The 23,615-nt window shown below is 34.6% G+C and overlaps 1 long non-coding RNA gene across 1 annotated transcript; it reads left to right on the forward strand.

Moving 5' to 3' along the window:
- The first annotated feature begins 3,188 nt into the window (after positions 1 to 3,188).
- On the forward strand, positions 3,189 to 22,831 carry LOC137410128 (uncharacterized). The gene is made up of 7 exons (XR_010980994.1): positions 3,189 to 3,489; positions 5,245 to 5,301; positions 8,483 to 8,615; positions 11,599 to 11,715; positions 13,073 to 13,186; positions 18,517 to 18,654; positions 22,123 to 22,831. It is a non-coding gene; the product is annotated as an uncharacterized lncRNA (long non-coding RNA).
- The last annotated feature ends 784 nt before the right edge of the window (positions 22,832 to 23,615 follow it).

A 23,615-nucleotide genomic window follows, 5' to 3' on the forward strand; every position in this document is an offset into this window, starting at 1 on the left:
AAAAGCAGAAAATCAAAGAAGAGAAAGGCTGTTATGAATGCTTAGATATAAAGTTATAGGGAGCAAAAAATATGCAGGTACAAAAACTCACCTGACCGCGCAGGCCAAGACAACATATGTAGTTTTAAAAGCTGAAGATAACTGTAGAAATGTCAAGTGATTTGCAAGAATTGAGAGTCGCTATCCTTGGTAATGTTTCCGTAGATATGGATTACAGAAAAATGTTGTCTTGCTAACTGGTTGCTAGATGCATGCTTTACATTAAAGCTTCGAGGTCGCGAATGATAAGTTTTTCAACTTTTTAAAGATTTCAAGGGATTCAAAAATGTACAGCAACTGTTTCAATAATATGGTTTACAGAAGGATGTTTAAGAACTGAATAGTGAAATGGTATATACAGTCAAACATGGATAACTCGAACTTCAAGGGACCGAGCAAAAGTGTTCGAATTATCAGAGCATTCAAGTTATCAGAGCACTGTCACAAGTCCATATATTTACTTATTTATTAGTAGATACATGTACATATACAAACTATAATATAAATCAAAAGCACAAATGGTTTGTTTCAAATTAAATGCTTCTAATGTAAAGTTTAAAACGTTTTCATGAAAAAGTATAGAGATTTTTCTATCACTTGAGATTGGTTTGTTGTTTGAGGTGATGTTATTGCCAGGACGTTTTTCAGATTGACATTGGCAAAACTTGATCGTTGTTGAAATGCTCAAAAGAAAAGACATTTTTTTCTTTTGGGGTTTTACCCACGATCAATTTTGCCGTTTTTTCTTGAAGTTTATGCAGATTACCTTACTTTACCTGGGATTCGTTAAGAGCAACACTCCGAAGCAGTTCAATTAGAAGTTTTACGAGGTTTTACGGTACATTCTATATCACTCACGCTTTTTTAATAGATACTTATTGAATGTACACACGTATTCTGTGTTTAGGTCAAACGATGAATAGTTTTTTGTAGCTCAGACAACGTATACGTTTAATTACAACATTTTTTAAGACGTATTAAACATTCAACATTCCGACGTTGATTCAACACGGAATCAACGTCGGAAAACTATTCATCACGGGCTAGCCGAGTCACGCACTCAAGGATTTTCGCCACGCACATACAAAACAACATGCGATTTTTGTTTTGTATGTGCGTGGCGAAAATTCTTGCGCGCGTGACCCGGCTAGCCCGTGCTATTCATCGTATCGCAGTATAATTCAAATTTCACCAAACTTTTAGAAAAGTCGTTGACAAAAATATTTTGCCGATGGTGGTAATAATGACGCTTATGAATTACGAAAAGATGAAGTTTACCTCTATGGCTTTGAATAGGCCGTTTCGGTAGCTGTTGGGCAAAAAAACAGTTCGAATTAACAGTGTTGAGTTCGAGTTATCTATAGCAATTTATCATTACGTGGGAACGGACCAAAGAAACTGTTCGAATTAACCATGTTTTCGAGCTATCCGTGGCCAAGTTATCCATGTTTGACTGTAATTTATATTGTAATATTCATACAAAAATTATTTCCGTACCATATGCTTATCAAAGCTTCCATTGCAAGGCAAAAGTTAGCAGTAGTTCATTTTTCAGTATAGAAATTTAGGACGAAAAATGGATGTAAAATGAGCAACATTGTATAATGCTAGAACTACATGTAGCATCAGCTTTGCTAACAAGGCTTTGTGAAGGATATTAGATACGCATGACATGAGAAAAATCTTTTACCATGGATGTTTATATTATTGAATGATATTATTAATATTCCCAGTTGCAGATATTACTTAAGAGAAAATGACTATTTTGCCATAAGCTTAGCTTTTGAACATTTTTTTGATTGGCTAATCAACCATGATACAGATACATGCAAAATAATTAAGCTCTCTGTATACACATTAATATGCTAGTTAGCAACAAATTTGTGTGTAGCATTAGCAAAATCAATGACTAAAATTTGCTTTATAGTTTTCCAGTGTGCTGCAGGACCCTTTTTGTCTCTTGTGAGCTTTAGCTTTCAGAGCCAGACATTACCCAGTTCAAGAACTGAAGGTCATAATCTAGTAGCTAGCATTATTTAACCATCCATTTGTATATAGCTGAGGGTATGGCATTATGTAATAGCATGGCTGGGGGTTGTTTAGTTCAGGCTAATCCCATCGGCCACTGTCAACACCTCGCTGGCACTTGTTACACGCATTACTCATGCTTCTTTGTCTAATGGTGCGTGTACACTGGCCGATTTTGTCACCCATTTTGTCAAGCACAGACCAATTTGATGAGTCGGTGTCGGCATCGGTAGGTGTGAGCAGAGAGATCGGTGTTGGTGCTGATTTGAAAGTCGGTGTCCGGTGAATCCCAGCAGCTCATCAGCCAATCATAAGCTAGGAGCCTCTGATTAAATGAGCCTAAGCTTTAATGGCAGTTCTAAGTTTATGAAACGAAAGGGCTAGGTTTAATGAGAGGCTAAGAGACTGTCATTAAACTTTCCCTAGTGCTCTTTCTGATAGTGAGCTTTTATTTAAATTAATTAAAAGTGAATAGCCAGTTGTATGACTACTACTAGTACTACTACTAGTTCAACTACATGTACTACTTTAAATGAATTTGCCGGCCCTTACTTGGCACGATCTAAATTATTTCATACAGAAATAAATTGAGTGTGATTTTATTCAAGGTTTTATTAGCGAAGGAAATTTACTAGCCGAGGAGCGTACGGCCATTCGCTCTGTCTACTAAGTGAGCGTTGCGCCCTTATATACAATAAAATTGCTCGTTCCGGCTAACGGAACCGAGTAGGAACACCAGGTAACAATGTTTAAATGGCCAATAATTAGGCCCGCTAGTGCGTTGATATGACAACATAAACGACGACAATTGATAGCCTAACGAGTAACAAGGCTATAATAAAAAGGAAAACACATATAATAAAATATTTATAGACATAAAACATATACAAACATATAATTACATATAATACAGACTGTCAGAGCTCCCGCAGCTGATCCTGCCATCAACAAAATCTAATCGTCATCGGAAGATTCCATTCGGCATTCAGTAGTTGCTTCTAGCGATAGTAGTCGGAGTAGTAGGAGCAGTAGTAATAGTGTAGTACTAGTATATAATTTTCCACATCAAATGCGTTGATTTTTATGTGTACTCGTCTTTGCGTGGTTCGGTGAAGGTCAGAACGGCGAAGCGCTGTGATTGGCTGTTGGTACCGAAAAAAATGGTTCGATCGTTGCAATGTAAAGGGGAGTCGGTGTCGGCACCCATACGTGAAATGTCTGAGGTACCGGTCTGAGTCAGAGTATTGGCACCTAATCGGAGTCGGTCCTGGCCAGTGTAAACACACCATAACTTGTGATGTACTGTCTAACTGGTCTTGGTCAACATGAATGCATGCTCACCATCAATTGTCTTTTTTTCTGTAGATTCTGCAATCGTGTTTCGTAATGATGCTATGATGCCTGACTTGCTTTTGGTTGCAGGTATGTACTGACAAGATAAAACAGTGAGACTCTTTTTTCAATTTTATTTTCAGGGTTTAATTATATGGTCTATAATTTTGATAACAACTGTGACTTAGTCTTTAGCTGAACGCCCTCTTTTCTTGTTATTTTGTTACTGTTACTCATGCCAACAAGAAATTTAAAAATCATATTGTTTTAACTAATTATAATAGGAAAGGGTGGAGTACTATTTAAGATAGCGTTTTTCTGTAGACCCACATTACAAAAATCATAATTAGCAATCAATATAGCTCTGGTCATGACATTAAAATTAACATTTTTGTGGTTTAGTGTCATGCTTAGCCTCTGAACATTGATTTCAATGTTTTCCAATGTTTCTAACTTGAAAGTTTTGAACTCTTGAGATTACATCATACTGACCCTCTTATAAAGCTTAACCCTGTCTATAACAAATATGATTTCATCTAGTTCTTAATAGCCTAGCCGAATAACCTTACCCACACTGTGTAATACTGTCCTGATTGTATTGTGGCTGATTTTTGTTAGTACAAATTAGGGTTTGGCACTAGCAGTGAAACTCACTGAAAATTCATGGGGTTATCTTCTCTCAAATCTTGTAATTAGAAAGTTTGAGTATTTTTATCTTGTTGGCTAGAATTTAGACTGCTGCGTGTGAGATTTGGTGCTTGAATTATTTGAACAGAATGGATTAATGTTGGGTTTACTGGGACTGAAAGATGTGTGATATTCAACAACCAGGCTTGCTACGAACTAATGCAACTATGAAAATAATTATAATTGCATTTCAATATCATGATGACTAAGCTGGTGTCTTGTAATAATTTAGGTTGTACACATAAAACACCATAGATATAGCATGTTTCAGTCAGTTCTACTAGTACAATTAAATATGACATGGAGTCGTGTAGTGTTTTTATAATTTTAGTCTCCATTCTTCTTATTTGAGATTCTGACGCTTGTCGCCAATGTTTTTTGTAGTTCTACCTGCAAAATGATAAAAAGTTATTTTCACCTGTAAAATTACAATTTAAGTATATATATTGAACAATACTTAAACTGTTCTATGTACTCGAAGAAGAGATAGAGATAAGGTTTGAGTGATCAAAAAAGATATATGTGCATGCAGGGACAAGAACACTCCAGATAACCTAATCGCAAACCAAGAAAACCTCTGTAGTCATAAAAGCCGAAGAAACTGTAGAAATGTCAAGCGATTGGCAGTAGTCGAGAGTTGCTATAATTCATAATGCTTTGGTAGATATGAATTACTAAATAATTTTTTAGCAAGCTTAGCTTTTGAACCATGATACAGATACATGCAAAATAATTAAGCTCTCTGTATACACATTAATATGCTAGTTAGCAACAAATTTGTGTGCAGCATTAGCAAAATCAATGACTAAATTTGTTTGATAGTTCTCCAATGTGCTGTGGGACACCTTTTGTATCTTGCAAGCTTTAGCTTTCAGAGCCAGACATTACCCAGTTCAAGAACTGAAGGTCATAATCTAGTAGCTAGCATTATTTAAACATCCATTTGTGTATAGCTGAGTGTATGGCATTATGTAATAGCGTGGCTGGTGATTGTTTAGTTCAGAGAAATGGCTAATCCCATCAGCCACTGTCAACACCTCGCTGGCACTTGTTTACACGCGTTACTCTTGTGTCTTTGTCTAACTTGTGATGTACTGACTAACTTATCTTGGTCAACATGAATGCATGCTCACCATCAATTGTCTTTTTTTTCTGTAGATTCTGCAATCGTGTTTCGTAATGATGCTATGATGCCTGACTTGCTTTTGGTTGCAGGTATGTACTGACAAGATAAAACAGTGTGACTCCTTTTTAAATTTTATTTTCAGGGTTTAATTATATGGTCTATAATTTTGATAACAACTGTGTCTTAGTCTTTAGCTGAACGCCCTCTTTTCTTGTTATTTAGTTACTGTTACTCATGCCAACAAGAAATTTAAAAATCATATTGTTTTAACTAATTATAATAGGATAGGGTGGAGTACTATTTAAGATAGCTTTTTCTGTAGACCCACATTACAAAAATCATAATTAGCAATCAATATAGTTCTGGTCATGACATTAAAACGAAAATTTTTGTGGTTTAGTGTCATGCTTAGCCTCTGAATATTGATTTCAATGTTTTCAAATGTTTCCAACTTGAAAGTTTTGAACTCTTGAGATTACACCATACTGACCCTCTTATAAAGCTAAACCCTGTATATAACAATTATGATTTCATCTAGTTTTTAATAGCCTAGCCGACTAACCTTACCCACACTGTGTATTACTGTTCTCATGGTATTTTGGTTGACTTTTGTTAGTAAAAAGTAGTATTATACTCACTGGAAATTCGGGAATTATCTTCTCTCAAATCTTGATATTTAAAAGTTTGAGTATTTTTATCTTGTTGGCTAGAATTTTGACTGCTGAGTTTGAGATTTGGCACAAGAACTCTTTGAGCAGAATGTATAAGTGCTGGGTTTACTCCACTTGAAAGATGTGCAATATTCAGCAACTATGCTTGCTATGGACTAATGCAACTCGGGAAATAATTATAGTTGCATTTAAATATCACGCTGACTATGCTGGTGTCATGTATTAAGTTAGGTTTTACACAAAAAAACACCGGAGATGTAGCATGTTTCAGTCAGTTCAACTTGTTCAATTAAAATGACATAGAATGGTGTAGTGTTTTTATAATTTTAGTCTCCAATCTTCTGATTTGAGATTATCACGCTTGTTGTCAATGTTTTTGTAGTTGTACCTGCAAAACAAAAGAAAATTATTTTTCATTTGTTTTTACAATTTAGGTATAAGGAACAATACTAACCAAAACAGTAAATAATGCAGTATCTCATCAATGTTAGCCCTCTGAACCCTCACAGCTGGTATTACGGAATTGCGTAGGCTGTGGCAGAAACCTTAATGGCGGAATACAGGCTTCCATATGGTTCTGTTTACAAAATATGTTTTTAAGCAACAGCAAAAACTAATAAAATTAATTTTTTCGCAGGTTGTTAGATTCTGAATTTCACTTCCATTTGTAACATTTTTCACTTATCTTTATCTACTTCTTTCATTATAATAACACATTTTATTAGAATGATATCGCGAAACAATCAATTTGACTCATTCGTTGGTAGGTCATAAATGACTGTGATACAAATGTGGAATTTTATGATAATAAATATAAATTTCCAGTATATTTTGAGTCATGAAAGGATGATGAGTGTGCTATGGATGAATATTATCTGTAAATGTTTAATGAGTGTTTAAAATCGTGCGAACTTTTATAGTTTTAGCCCGAATAATGGTGACATACTGTTTTTTTCTGTTTGATGACATCTGCTGTAGGTTGTCCGACATTTTGTACTGCTGTTTCACCAAATATCATTGCATTGTTAGCACGTTTAGCTATATTTGGTAAAAAATTAATAACTTCGGATTGCTGGACATATTGTCTAGGTTTACTGACACGCATTGATTAGATCGAGCAAGGATCAACGGGTTAAAACTCGGTTTCGTATCATGAATTTTTACAAGTTTGTATTTATATTTAACAACTATGATATTATCTTACATGTACAGTCAAACATGGATAACTCGAACTTCACGGGACCGAGCAAAAGTGTTCGAATTATCAGAGCGTTCAAGTTATCAGAGCACTGTCACAAGTCTATGTATTTACTTATTTATTAGTAGATACATGTACATATGCAAACTATAATATAAATCAAAAGCACAAACGGCTTGTTTCAAATTAAATGCTTCTAATGTAAAGTTTAAAACGTTTTTATCAAAAAGTATAGAGATTTTTCTATCACTTGAGATTGGTTTGTTGTTTGAGGTGATGTTATTGCCAGGACGTTTTTTTAGATTGACATTGGCAAAACTTGATCGTTGTTGAAATTCTCAAAAGAAAAGACATCTTTTTCTTTTGAGCGTTTTACCACGATTAAATTTGCCGACTTTTCTTGAAGTTTATGCAACTTCAAGAAAAAGTTACCAAAGAAAAATCCCTTACTTTACCTGGGATTCGTTAAGAGCAACACTCCGAGGCAGTTCAATTAAAAGTTTTACGAGGTTTAACGGTACATTGTATATCACTCACGCTTTTTGAATGGATACTTATTGAATGTACACACGTATTCTGTGTTTAGGTCAAACGATGAATGGCTTTTTTTAGCTAAGACAACGTATACGTTTAATAAAAACATTTTTAAGACGTTTTAAACATTCAACATTCCGACGTTGATTCAACACGGAATCAACGTCGAAAAACTATTCGTCACGGGCTAGCCGGGTCACACACTCAAGGATTTTCGCCACGCACATACAAAACAACATGTTGTTTTTGTTTTGTATGTGCGTGGCGAAAATCCTTGCGCGCGTGACCCGGCAAGCCCGTGCTATTAATCGTATAGCAGTATAAATCAAATTTGACCAAACCTTTAGAAAAGTCGTTGACAAAATTATTTTGCCGATGGTGGTAATAACAACGCTTATGAATTACGAAAAGATGAGGTTTACCTCTATGGCTTTGAATAAAGTGATTTTCTAAAGCGATAACAACCGTTTCGGTAGCCGTTGGGCAAAAAAACAGTTCAAATTAACAGTGTTGAGTTCGAGTTATCTATAGCAATTTATCATTACGTGGGAACGGACCAAAGAAACAGTTCGAATTAACCATGTTTTCGAGCTATCCGTGGCCGAGTTATCCATGTTTGACTGTATTTACATAGCATTGTCTAATTTATTTGAAAATTAGAGCTTTAACTAGCAAATGTGGTTGCTGTCTAATGACACAGGCTTGGGTAATATTTCATACCAAGGGTTAGCACAAAGCCATTTGCATAGCTATTCATCCATAACATCTCATGTATTGCTTTTCATTTGACCAGCACTTTATGTATTTCTATATCAAATTCATTAACATACAAACTGGTGGTGACTCACGGTTCTTTCATCTATATAGGCCTGGGCGGTCATCAAGGTCCTCTTCCTTGCATTGTCTTCCGGAAGATTTTGGCGATGAGTAGATCATAAATGTCAGTTGAACGCTTCTTCCCTGTCATTAGACACGTACCCAACCTAATTTTGAACAGCTGGTAAGTCATCATTGACTACTTGACTTGATGGGCTTTGTACTTAATGACCTCCCATATACTCTCAACACATTAGTCATAACTTATAATAAACTTTCATGGGTAGCAAAATCGTAAATGATACAGAATTTGAAGTGAACACGAGTCAATACACAAACCGGCTATAGGAAATCAATTGATTCTTCATAAGATTGCGTCAGTCTACCCCAAACCTTCAAAATAAATATATTGATATATATATATATATATATAACAATAACCAATAAATAGATTTAAGAATTCAAGCAATTTATGTTTACACAAATTCTGTACCATTCACTATCTCACTACCCACTTTCGCCTTGAAATTCTAGAAAATTAGAGATGCGAGCTTGCAAGGTGGTTTTTGATGTATCACTAAATGCCCAAAGATGCGAAAGGCCAGTTACGGAAACTACATCACTCGGTTTTCCCGTCAGGTCTGCTTCAGTTTTGTTTTAAAAAGGTTGGCTGAAAATGAGAGTATAAGCAAATCGAGAAGTTTCCAGCCAGGAAGAGATGATTTAAAAATTAAAATGAAGAAAAAATAGAATTAGCTCTAATATAAGATCATAACGTTTTTTTCAAGAATGTTTTATTAAGCTGAATTCAGTTATATTAAATTTATACTTTAAGTTTGTTTATGCGATGCCACAAAAGTGTAGCGTACCAAGCGTGTTGCATCAGGTCTCTCTCTCTCTCACAATCATTAGTGCTATGATTCTCTGAAAGGTAAGAACTCCATACGGTATGCTACTGTATGGACTGCTGCATACTGCCACTACTCAAAATTATGTTGTACATAATACTGCTACATTTTAATGCAGACCATAACCTTTACATAGGTATTTGTAGCCTTGGGGGCATGGGTATAGAGCAAGAATAGATAAAATCATGTATTTTTTCATTGTAATATCTCTTATTGGTAGTTTTTTAGAGGATGGCAACACAATAATTTATCTTTAGTTAATTTATATAAAAAACATTTTTGAGATAGGACTTTAAGAAAATTAACTTGCGAGCTTTTGTCCCAGAATGCATTTTGCTCTCATATCAGACATGACTGTACAGTAGGCGCTGCTAAATTGAGATGATCAGTTCTAGGAACGTTTACATGATAAGGATTTTTCATTATAAGAATGTTAACATACATGTAAATTGTCTAAACCATTTCAGGACCTTTCCAAACTCGCTCATGTGAGAATCCGACTTAAATTCTTTTGAATGTATTGGCGGTGCCTTAACTGTATTATTGGTTTTCATCGACAACTTTTCATGATCAACCTCATTGGTTTAATAGACCATGATTGTGGTAATTTAACAATAATTTGATGAAGAGCGCATAGTTTGACGCGACAGCGACTTACAACAATTGACTAAGAAAAAATAGTTTCACTATAAAAAAGCGATAGTACCTTTTCGTCATCTATTCGTTCTTAAGAGCTCAAGATTGCAACTCCAACTCGTGACATTCAGATGCACCGACCAATAGCCTTAACGTATTTATCAACAATTGCACTGCTATATGTACCTATTCTCTGTTCCGTTGTCACTTCAGACAAATTATCACAAGAGTCAGAATGTCATGGAAATTTTATGTATTATATGTATAATGCTTTATGTACAGTGTTGGGAAAAAATCTTTGTCTGCCTGTTTAAGTAAGTGTAGCACTGCAATAAATTCATCATAATTTGAAATATTTTGCACCGCATACATAAAACCCTGTATCAAAACAATCCTAATGAGCTGAAAAATAGAAATAACTAGATTTTAAAATTGCCAAATATCTTCTATTGTATCAACCGCTGCCTACTAATTCACACTGCATACCAGAAAATATGTCATCGCAAATTTCGTTATTATCTCTTCTTTAATTATTTTCTAAATTGAAAATAACAATCTTGTACTGTTATGGGCCCAGAAAAAAGCCATTGGGGTTGTTTTGCATTTTAATATTTTATCTGGTAGCCTTTGCAGACTATAACCATTCTGCAGCCTTAGGCATGCTGTGAACAAGCCTCACGAGCGCTTGAGTGTTCATAATCTGAAACCAGCAATCATGTTGGACAGCTGGTTTTTTCAAACGCCTTGATCGTGGTAGATCTTTGGTGGTTTGATGCTGCATTCATTTCTTTACCACTTAATTTTCTTTAGATTGAAATACTCTAAGCTTCTTCACTATTTTTCTATTGCTCAGATTGCCCATCGTATGCAGGCGAATGATGAGGTCGTTGACACATTTCTTATCCATGGTTGATGTTGACGCTGGTATGAATTCTGGGATCTCTAGCTGTTCCTCTTTTAACAAGCAAAACTGTAAACCTTTGCTGCACATGCTGTCCAACAGGATCTTTATTGTTGTGATAATATTCCACTTGAAAATTAATAATGTCATATTGCGTTTGAAAATGAGTTAATAAACACTGATTCACATTGATTGGTCTATAAATGATTATTGATCCCTGATTAACCGTAATTTTATTACTGATGGTGTCAACAAGATCTAATGTTAATTTACTTTTAAATGATGCATGGTTTGTCAGGGTTTAATCCCTCTACATGACTACTACAACAAATTTACCTAAAATGGGCAGTGAGGTTTGAGGTGGACAAATACTTTTTGACACCGCTGTATGTCGCTTTCTTTTCTCGCAGGTGTGGCGAGACAGACTAACACTCAAATCAAACTTTAGAACTCGCCCGATGATACACTTTAAGTTATATGGAGTTTTTTACGCGGTACGAAGCAAAAACTTCACAAAATTGCCCGACTTTTTCTAGAATTTATGCTATAGGAGGTATACGTTATAGGAGCATCTACTTTACTCTAAAAGACCATGTGAGTTTGTGAGGTACAAATATCATGTTTAAAGTGTGCAATAGCTCCCATGTAGGATACTTTTGCTCCCTCATCATTAATTGAACTTGAAAGTTTATTGTGTATTCTCTAATTTTTATCACTTTTAGCCTTGCTTGTCCTCTAGCGCAAAGCCGACCTATTGCTCCTAGATGTGACTCTGGCATTTATGGAATAAAAGTGCAAGCTGAGTTATCAGTAAAGATTTTGACAGAACTGTTCATGAAGTGAGTGTGAGAGTGCTTTAATTTCAATGCTGTAGTTTATCCCATTTTCTTTCCACTTAACATGGAATGTTTGATTAGTACGATATTTTAGGCAGTTTGAGGCCGCTTGTTTTTGAGACAATGTTTAATTATGGCTGCTGATGTACTGGCGGTTAAGACATTTGAAAAGCTGATAATGGTGTTTTTATAAAACCCCGACAACAAATTCAGAGTAATTTTTTGCTTTGTAGCATATTTGACTCAATAGAACAAGTGTTATCGCTGAAGCATTCTCTTAAGGTGAAAACAAATTAGGCGATAATTAGAGCGATATTGCGTTAGAGCTAATCTGCGTTAAAATTCACTCAGCGTGTTCATGCAGAGCGATAAAGCTAGAATTTCTCTACACAACTTTATTGCTAACGAGATGCATTTCGATTGGTTAGTTCTTACCAGAATGTAATTTTACGGCGGGTAATAATTTCTTACCGATGTTCAACAACATACATCAGCTCCAATTTTCTATTTTGTTACGAAACATCTTCAGAACGAACACTCAATTGTTCATGAATTTAATAATAGCACTCCCAGTTCTGTCCATCATAACAAAATTAAAAAAAAACTGAGTTGAAAACCAACATCCGGAGTCAATCGTTGCGCCGGTTGACCATCTTGAGAATGGTAAATATTTAATATATTAAATATGAAAAACCACTACAAAATAAAATATGTATAAAAAATTGTAAAAACAATACAGCTAAAAATGCAAGAATCGTTTTTCTTTTGTCTTCTTGTAGTGTAGGCAGTGTACACTCTTTGAAAGGGAGATAGGTTTAATAACAAATGTGGAGGCTGTTTATGTTGTAGCCTAGACGACGACATTTTGACTGGCCTAAATTTATCAACAACTCCGAAAAAACTAATGATACGGATTTTTATTGGCAGTTTGTGAGCGTGCCCATTATATCATTTTGCTAGTAAATCGCTCGAGTGTGTTTATGCACGCACCAGCGATATCTTCGCCCTCATGACGCTTGCAATAAAATCGCCTAGTGTGTTTGGACCTTAAAAGCTCCTTGCTATATTTTCACAAAAGGTGAATATACCTAAACCTATACATATACTGATAAGGTAACTTACTTCCTCAAATAGAGTTGGCGTTCATTAAAAAGATGGCGCTCGATTTTCAAAGCAATCTCCTGATGTGGTCCCAAATAGCGGTGCCAATCAAATCAAGGTGCATTCAAATATAGTTTTAACGGTAGCTCACTTTCAACATTTTTTCCAATACCAAATTGAAGGTGGTCATAGACTCTGTGCATAAAGTCCTCATCAACTTATTTTTTTATACAATGTTAAAATCTTTGTTCTTTTGTAGAAGTTGTTTAATCTAGAGAACGAAGATGAGCTCACCACGCAGAACTATTGTTCTTTAATCATGTTCTCACAGAACTAATCATATTGGCCTACAAGTGTTTTGAAAAACTGAAGGGTAAGTTGATGAGTCCTCTACTTTTTGTAGTCCTAATCTTCTGATAATTAAATTGGGCATCTATGACTAAAGTGAGCTCTGGAGACTGCATTCATTACATTGGGTAGTTGGCTACACTAAAATACTATAGCACTGACAATCCGCAAAAACAGTAAAACAATAGTTATGAAGCAAAATAACCATGTATGGAGTGGCATGTACAATTGATATTTAAATTGTACAAATACAATATCAAAGTATTAAAATATTAACCATTTTTAAAGATTGAATGTATTTCTTAATGAGTGTAGCCTGGGTTTTCCGAATGGAAAAAGTATAAAACACAATCAGATTTTGGTCTAGTCCATTAACTGAGTGCGTACAACAGGCTGCGCAGTGCAGCTCAGCACAATGTACGCTTATAACCAAGAGCAATGCGCTAAAAAATATTTGTACAAAACATTTCTTATTAGTGAGTAGGCAATTAGTTAGCCGGTCATATGTGTACCTAATAGGAAAAAACCAATCGCCATCCTGCATCTAACTAATAGAAAACATGTTAACAGCCAACAGCGACCAAAGTTTTTTGAGAATCATTATTTTTGTTTTTACAGTTTATTATTGCAATAAACAGCTGTGTTAGACCTTTACAGCTACCAAGGTTTTAGAAATGGGCAATAAATAAACCTTTGGAAAATGGACTACTGATTGCTACCTATTGTATCAGCAAAAGAGGATGAGAACCTGACCAAGCTCATACTGCAACACACTTTTTAGATTTTTTGTCGGTAACATTAGGCGTAAAACCTTCTGCTGATTAATGTGTATGTTAAAAAACTCTGATAGGCGGTGTGGTTCATAAATAGGGTCATCTTAATCTGAGGGCACACTTCATTGGTGAAAATTAGGTCTTTATTAAGAGCCATCACATGTAGGACAAATTAATGTACCAAAGTCTGTTCTATTCTAATAAAAAGTGTATTACGTTATTCAATAGAAAAATGATATGGTAATGATGCTACTACTACCAGGCACAATACCCTTTTAGCTTTTACTTTGAAACAATTTTTATTTACCCTTTATGGCCACAATGTTTGCGCTTTAATTCTGGAATTGTCTGTTTGTGTAATAATGTTCTATCTACCAATCTTTCATACAAATAAAAGTGTCCTCAAGAACCCTGGCCATCATTTTTAGCTGTTTTTTTTATGAAATCTAGAGGCATTTGAAACGTTCTCTCTTCCAACAGCGTCCATAATTTTTTAACCTTGTCTTAGCATTTTACAACATATTGAAGGGTAAAGTAACAATTTGTTCAAAACTTCATGAACTTGTAGTATGGCTCTTACTCTGTTTTTTTTACACTAAGCCTGCTTATAAAAATGCTGATGAAATGCAGTTGCATTTAAGTTCTGCATAAATTGTCTAAATTGTTTTTTATCACGGCTTCATTAACAAATAAAAGACTTGGTAAATTTTGATCTTGCAGCCATTTTTCCTAATTGTGCACACAGTATGATGCTCAATTACAACAAGGCATGAAGTAAATGTAATACGAAGCAGTTTTTGCACTGATTTCTTATGTCTTATTTTTATGTTGAAGCTGTTTCAGTGTGAACTCTTAAACTACCAATAGTACAGCTCGTTTGGCAATGTGTTTCTGTATGGCCAAGTGCTGCATGATGCGGCTTTAGCAAGCTTTTGTACAAATTGTTTCCGATTACTGATTAATTAGTAAATTATCTTATTACATCTATACCTGATTGAAAAAGCTATTATTTGCATATGTTGAGCAAATAAGAATGCGTTTACAACCTGAGCATAGTTTTGCTTTGCAAAAACTTGTTTTATGAAATCTTCTTACTGATGACCAGTAATTTCAGAAGCAATACAGCCATAAATGGTTACTAACTTCAGATCTATAGACTGAGCAACTTTATTGAGCAATAGTACTAATGAGAGTAATTATGTTCATCAGATTAGTTAACATGTAAACTAATAATATTCATAAATCATCCGACTAGAGTTTTGTGCTTACCTCACAGTAATTTCAAAATGGACGAAAAGTGGTCCCTCTCACTCGACAACTCGTTTGTAATATTTTTGGGGGCATGAACTAACATAAAAACTTATGCTGACAAACTTGCTATAAAAATATTGTTGATAAACAATTGGGGTGTAAAGTTATAACCATTTATACACTCTTTTAGAAATTAAGTTTCACGAAACACTTATGTCGCGGTAGAGAGATCCATTTGGTAGTAAAGGAGTTGAAGTTATCAGCAGGTAGATCATATGGGTTGTGGTCACAGAAAAGATGGTTAAGTCGCAAATCACGAAGTTGAGTTATTCGACTTTGAAGTTGCACCAACTGAACTTATAATATTGGTAACAAATTTTGTAGCCTGTAGGTCTGGACCAATCAAATAATGATCTTTCTGAATCTGAAGTCAGTTTAGCCAATAAAAGTATTTTACCATCGAAAAAAAACTTCAAACCGTTGCTATGCTAAACAAGAAGTACTGAAAAATGGTGTCCGCTAAAAATAATTGTTTCTTTTTTGCCGATTTTAAAGGTAACTTTGACATTTTGGATGCTTGTAATGAGTACTTTGGTATTCTAACTGATGTCAAAAGCAGTGAAAGTAAAGGGAGTTGTGGTGATACTTTCCTAACGATTCTTACAAGATTACTACAATATTTAATAATAAGAATAATTATTCAATTTTTATAAAATTATAATCAGATTTAGTTATGAGAATAATAATTCGAGTTTGCAAGGTCGAAGTATATAGTGACCGATGGTGTGCAATATGTTACTGTTGTTAATTTTCTAAAGATTTGGTTGATGATTTGGGTGTGCCCAATATCGCGATACAATCAAGCTGTTTTTAATATCTGCAAAAATAAGTAATACACTTGCTTATAAATATACAGCTATTTCTTTGACAACCAGCTAAAATCTGTTTAGATTTTTAAATTCAGCATAGTTTTTTGGATCCAAGTACAGAAATCTAGATAAATATCACAATATCTTGATATTGGTTGCTATGTCGTTTTGAAATGTAAACAAAACTTTACATTGGTTTTCGTTTCTCAAACTTTAATACCAGTTTTCTTGGAACTATGTTTTTGCACTAATGGTAAACGTGCTTCAGTTTTTTGACCATATAATCTGCTGCAATTAGGCTAGAATCAAAATTGTGTTTGCTAAATCTTGTAATCCCGACTTACCATGAATTCTGTGATCATGACACATATTAATAGTTAATGCACTGTTTGGAACTTATAGTGCTATTGTTGAACTACAATAAAAAATATGTCATCACTAACAGAAATTAACTACCAGTTTTGATTTTGTATAGGTGTCTTGTTTTCTATTACAGATTTTAATGTGTTTGCAGGACAAAATGAAGCAACTGCAAGAGGTTTATTATAGAATTTATTTCAAATTATGTTCTTATGATAGAACTTTCCGTAACAAACTTTCATTTGGCTAATACTTCTCTCCATTTTTGACTAAAATAAGTCGAACCAATTTGTTTCACTCCTACTACCTGCCCTAAATTGGTGCAAATGGTCATCAGAAATGTGCTTTCTTTGCGCTGCTAAAATGGCCCATTAAATGTACTTTAATTTGATGAAAACTCAAATATTGGTTAATTATTGGCCTTTCCAAAATACCGTAAAATACTCATCTGATTTGCATGTACGACTTAGCTGCCCAAGTTGTCAATGCATGGTACTGGAGCTTGTTATCATTTTGCTTGTTGAAGGTTGACTTGCAACAAAATTTCATTACGGTTATTTGGTATCAAAAGATTCACCATGGCTTACTCTGCTGTGTTGTGTGTGCAAAATATGGAGAACTGTGATTACAAGCTCTTAAAAGCTAAAAAAGAAACAGTTAATCTCCGCGATCCCGAAACCGCCGTAGATTGGAATCAATTCATTTCTCTGACATAGTAAAATGATTTGGTTATTGTTTTGACATGTGATCTTCTCACATGAATTGTAAGTTCCGTAAAAGGCTCAATATAAAACTTCTTGTAGCACTAATTTATGACATAAACTTTGGGTTTCGCCAAAGAGCTCTTACCAAATATAGATGCTCGCTAGTTTACAATTTTGTTTTGGGTTGATCTAATCGTCTAGTCGCAATCTGATCATGTGACCCATGCTTCCTGCCAAACAGCGCGCATAATTTCCGCAGCATTTTTTGACTATCACAGGTGACCAACAGGCTTGTCATGCTTATCAGATGATGATATGCATTCCTTCGAGCTAAGGTTAAAAATTAAACCATTTTTTACGGTAGGTTTTGAGATATCAGTGCTCAAAGTGACATCAATACAGTGATGAGGAAACAGATGCTTGAGGACAATAGACATCGTTTCATTGAATGCGTGAAGTGTAATTGTGAAAATATTTGAATGAATGAAGTTGCATGAAAGTGTAAACAGAAGCCATCTTGTTGAGCTACGTTCCATTTGACCCATGTTTGGAACGGGATTCTAATCTTCGGCAATTTTGTGATGGCGGCGATTAACTTTTCGCTTTTGAGCTTTTAAGAGCATGTTATCACATTTCTACATATATTGCACATGCAACACAACAGAGTAAGACATGGTGAATCTTTTGATACCAAATAACTGTAGCGTGAATTTTCTTGCAAGTCAACCTTTAAGCATTGGTAATCTTTTAGAAAAATGACAAGATTTTCTTTTGGAAACATACCTTTCAAGCAACAACGGTATGCGAGTGCCACTGTACGTAATTTTGATTAATATTCTTAAACTTCATAATCATTCTTAGTATTGACTAAGTATTATTGCATGTTTATAGTTGTCATGTTCTTGCATTCTGGTTGCCTGTCCACTGATGATAGCACTTGTACAGACTATATGTAAGCATAGTGTCTGGGATAGGAACTGAAACTCACAGTTAAAACCTATGGTGACCAGCTCTAAACTTTACTTTGCAATAATATCTAAAAGCCAAGTCCAGATCAGGGTCAGACTACTGACTATCAATTTTACGAATGAGTAATTGCTTTTGAAATACCACTTCAATATTTGAAGTCCTTTTTTTAATAGAATATGAATAAGTTTTTACATTGCTTAACTCGCGTTCTTCTATTGCCTACAAATCACAATGGTGACAAATATCAAAGCTGGGATTGAGAGTCATAAGCTATAATATCAGATGCACTTCTGCTTGCTCAGTTTTTTCCTTTTTTTGCAGCAAGCAATGAGCTTTCAAATTGATTAGCTATGAAAAGAGTTTAATTTAAATCGGAAAATCATTCATTCAAAAAATGTGATATTTCTATTTTGTTATTACTAATTGCAGGGTGTTGCTATAACATGTTCTGCACCCACTCTGGTGCTAGACAAGTTATCTAAAGAATTGGCGATTCAAGGTTACAAAAGCTTACATATTTGGGGAGGTTTCTGGTCGGAGGAGAGCGGACAAAGGAACTTAGTGAAGGTAAATTAGAGTGTCAAAACACCAAAATATTGAGTGACATAGAATGAACCTTGGTGAAAAACAATATTTTTTTAGATGTATTTTACAAATATTGAAATGAAAAATTTTGTGCTAGTCCGAAAATTTCAATAATATGTATTTGAACGATGTATCTAATAGTATGCAACAAGCTATAGCTTTTTTTAACTCTGAATGACACTCGTATTGCTTAACTTGCATTTTTGTACCATTTACAATCTCTGTTTGTGAGAAATGTACCTTTTGTTCCAAATCCTGTTCGGCCTGTCATAGCTGTTTTTTGCAGTCACCATTCAATTTTCGGGATTAACGGGGACCAGGGTCTTTTGTGGACAGTGAAAACCCACAAAATAAAAAGTAATGTTTTTAAGTATATACATTAATAAGCCAAACTTTAAGGCCAAAACACTTGCATTGTTTCATAAGCATAATGTATTTGTTTCCTATGTGAAAAGTAAACTTAAGTTCCTTTCATTGACTTTTAGGTCATATTCTAACTTAAATCCAAGTATTTTAACTCAAATTATGAATTTTTTGTAGTATGGGCATAGGTCAGATTTTTATCTGGTTGGAATAGCTGTACAGCAAATTTTGCTATAATGTACATGTATACCTATTATAACGCAAATTCCTCTCAATGTAAATAATTTATGTAAAGCTTTTGTTTGACCAACATAAGTAATGCCATATAGGGTAAAGTGTCAAGTTGGTGAAAGTTCCCAAAATTATTAACAAAATTTTCATAGTTGTCCTTAAAAATATCGCTTACATTCTTGCCAAACTTGAGCAATGATGAGATGCATAGGGTTCGCTATTATAGATACCAATACATTGTTAAACTAGTTTGTCATTAGAGATTGTCATTTTTGTCAAAAATATGTAAAATGATTCGCCTCGCAAGAAATCAGAAATATTTGAAGGGGATCTATCAGTGAAAGCTTTGGAGTGTTAATACAGACGGTTTCCTACTTACGAACATTCGAGTTACACACAACGGTACATACGAACAGGTCTGCGCGTATATTCATCGATAATACCGACGGTATTACCGACTTATTAGCGGCAGAAAGAGGCGCTACATAGAAGCATCACCTAGCATCCACCTTCCTCTGCCCAGTTCGTTGCAGGGCATTAGTGTGTGAACGTATCTCCAGTGCGTAAAGAACTTTTTTATTTTTCCTGTATGTATTGTAAAGGAGTTTGCCGACCTTTACTTGGCACGATCTAGACTAATAAATAAAAAGAAGAGAGTGTGTGTAGTTTCATTCAGCTTTTTTATTAGCGAAGGAAATTTCACTATTCGAGGAGCGTACATCTATCTGCTCTGCTCAAATAAATGAGAGCGCTCCGTTATATTCAGTAATATCAACTGTTCCGTCCTAACGGCAAACGGTGAGAACACCGGCTAACAAGGTGAATAAATAGGATCGCTAGCGAGTTGGTATGACAACAATAAAAGTGACGATAAATGATAGTGTTATAACATGATATCAGATAGAACAATAGCATAACGAGTGAAACAACGGTATAATAAAATGACGACACATAAAAAAGGACAACAAAGATAAGTTCTAGCATAACGATTAAAACAACGATATAATAAAAAAGGACAACACATACGATCAATAAGAAATGCTGTGTCATGGCCCGGCGTCCACCACAGTATTCTCTCCATTTTATTAAAAAGTTTTTTCAGTACAAACCAATTTACAGGTTACTTATACAAGCCTTAAACATACTAATATAAACCTTCAATATACTTATATACATGTAGGCCTTAAGCATAAGGTATAATACAAAATATAGCACTGAAGCAACTTACGACCAAATTCACTGTACAAACAATTGTTCGGAACGTAACTCGTTCGTAGGTTGGAGACCGTCTGTATACCAAGCTGAATGTCATGATATCTAGTCTCATCAAAATCTATCTTGCTCCCAAACTCTTCCCGACGCTGGATAAATGATAAGTCATACAGACACAGATTTTACTTTGTTAGCTAGCCGCAACAAGTATCAGCCTGTCTTTTGTGGCTTTTATTCACCTCACCTTCTGTTTGATCTCCAAATTCATGTTTACTACCTTCAAAACTGAATGTTTTTTAATTGTCCAGTCAGTTGATATGAGCATCAGAGTTAAATTTTTTGCTGAGCTAGAATTTATTCTGGTCATCTCAAATAGTCTACGAAGATGAACTGTTATAAACGAGCGCATTTGCACAGACATGCTAATGGCAAAGAGTAGCTTTATCATATAAGCAGAGACTAAATGGTGTAAACAAAAGCTGAAAATCTGTTTTAATAGAAACTTCTAAACTATTTAAAGAATTTCAATAATGTCTATATAATTAATGATTAATGTATAATCCTAAATATTTAGGATTTGTTTGGAGTGCACGAGAGGACAACTCTGCTTTGCAGAGTAACCTGGCAGTAACCCTATGCTTAATTTGTACACGTATGCATTGCAGTGAAAGGCATATTCATACACACCAACCTTACAGTGTTAAAGGCCAACTGAATGAAAAGGGACTTTTATACAATTCATAGTCAATCTGTGCATGGAAAAAATTGACCGTGTAGACAGTTAGGAATTTTACTCAGCTCAAGATTTGAATCAACTTGGCTTGTACCAACAAATACCCTGGCAGTGTAGAGTGCTGTAAAAGATTATCAGTTGCAATAATTATGCATTCAAATATTGCAAATTATTACAAGGTTAATTAGCATAGTTTTTGTAGTGTCAGTCTAGCAAGGTAAATGTTGCAAGTTCAAATCTAGCGGGATGCAATATTTTTCCATTATCCAACGGTGGCTTTATATGGACAGACACGGTTCTCATCACAGTACAGGCTGAATGTGTAAAATTTTGTAGATTTTGGTGCATTTTGCTTAGAAATAAGAGGAATGGTAACGCTGTAATTATTAGGTTGTAAAATAAAGCTTTTCTTAACCCAACTATTCATTACATTTTATATTTAAAAGATACCATTCTTACCTAATAGTTTGACAAAAAAGCTTTAGCTTAAAAGAAAGCATTAATGATAATGTTTGTTGTTTTTTACTTTTATTGAGTTAACTTGTGTTAACAACATCGAAACAAGAATTTTTTAAGGCTTACTAGGTTTATTTTTTTTAGGCAAAACATCAACATAGTGAGAACTGCAATCTCTTTAGGGCAAACATAATTATGCAGAGTTTCAGTAGTAAAGCATCTTCTGTGTGACCTACATTTAGTACAGCCACCAATATAGCTAGCTGCAAAAGCCTACTCTTCAAGTTTCTGGCCAATCTCCTAAGCGTTCTAAAACAACATGATGGAGCACACTTTTTAGTCAGTTTTGTTTTAAAGCTGGTTTGATATCTTGGGAAAGTCTGTAAAATGAGTAGTGTTCAACATTCTCCTAATTTTTAACTATACTAACAGGTTAATGACTGGTTTCTTTGCAGGTAGAGCAGCATATTTACCAGTGGAGGCAAAGTGGTCTAGATTGCCTAACCTTCAAACAACAAGTTGATGTTCAATTTCCAAAAAGGCATCCAGTGACTGGAATGACATCCAACCTTAAAGTTCTTTCTGTAGCTGGGCGTGTCTACAATCAGCAAAGTTCTCTTGCGAATCGCTTCTAAGATCTCTAGCTAAAATCATATTTTAAACGTTCTGCAGAGCCATTAGTTACAGCTACCACAACTTCACACATTATACTCGAGGTGCCAGGAGATGGTCACACAATTTGCAAGACAATTATAGAGCTCAGTGTTTTGATGCTCTACAGCTTTATTTGACAGAAATAAAATAGTCCACTTTTGTTGATAAATGTTTTATGGTATTCTTGTGAATGCTTTGATTTTTAATCTTTTGGTAATGTAACAGCTGTTTGGCCTGCTTTTGATAGGTTGCTCCATTTGCACTAAAGACTTTTAGATTTATACAAACTCATTGTGTTTTAAGAATATTTTATTTGTCACCGTTGCACTCACTTGAGCAATTTGTTTGACGTACTTATATTGAGCTTTCCTTTTCTGTAAACTCAACTCCTTGACGGGGTTGCTTAAAGAGTCAATTTTTTTCCTTTTGAGTAAGTTTGGGCTTTTTTTAAAGAAATATGCTGACCAATGTTGATAAATGCGAGTTAGATATACATGCATGCAATCTGCACAGTGTGTTCAATGTTACTGCATGGTTTCATCGAAAGCTCTTATCTGAAACCTTTTATAATCCAAAGGGCCCCACATATGCTATATTTCCCAGTTTTGCCTCAGTAGCAATGAATTGACTAAATCAAATTGTATAAGTAATAAATGTAGCCACAGGTATGCAAATCTCCCATGTTTGACATTTATGTTTTAAAAATTGGGTGTCTCTGACTCTACCAGGCATATTTGGCAGCATGAATATATGCACTGTTTTAATTAATATACGTTTTAAGTTTTCTATTTGACAACTAGGATGGTTTCAATACCAATTACTTGATGTCAATACCATCCTAGCTTTTATTGCAACTTATTACAACTTTTTTTAAATGGACAAAGTGCTTGTTTTTGCCATGCATGCCTACTAACAAGCTATTAAGGGAAAGCATAAGTTTTCAATTTTATGAATAATATGTGTGATAAACTTTAGATCAAAGCACACACAGATGTGCCTGCAAATCGGTTTTCTTAGGTTCTGTTGGCAAAATCCCTGAAATGGGGTTTCAGGGATTAGTTTGCCTTTTTAACCAATTGATAGGAAATTAAATGATGCAATAAAGGTTCATTACAAGTAAAAAGAACCAAACTAAATATCATAGTTAGCTAAATTTATATAAAAAAAAAGAAGTAGAGCTTGGAACTAGGACTATCTAATTCAAGATATAAAAACATAATAGGAGGCCCTGAATTTAATGAAAAGATAACTTCTCTTGCAAAAGAGAAGACAACTCAGAATTTTGTATAAAAAT

The sequence above is a fragment of the Watersipora subatra genome, unplaced genomic scaffold (genome assembly GCF_963576615.1).
Source record: "Watersipora subatra unplaced genomic scaffold, tzWatSuba1.1 SCAFFOLD_267, whole genome shotgun sequence".
Taxonomy (NCBI): Eukaryota; Metazoa; Bryozoa; class Gymnolaemata; order Cheilostomatida; family Watersiporidae; genus Watersipora; species Watersipora subatra.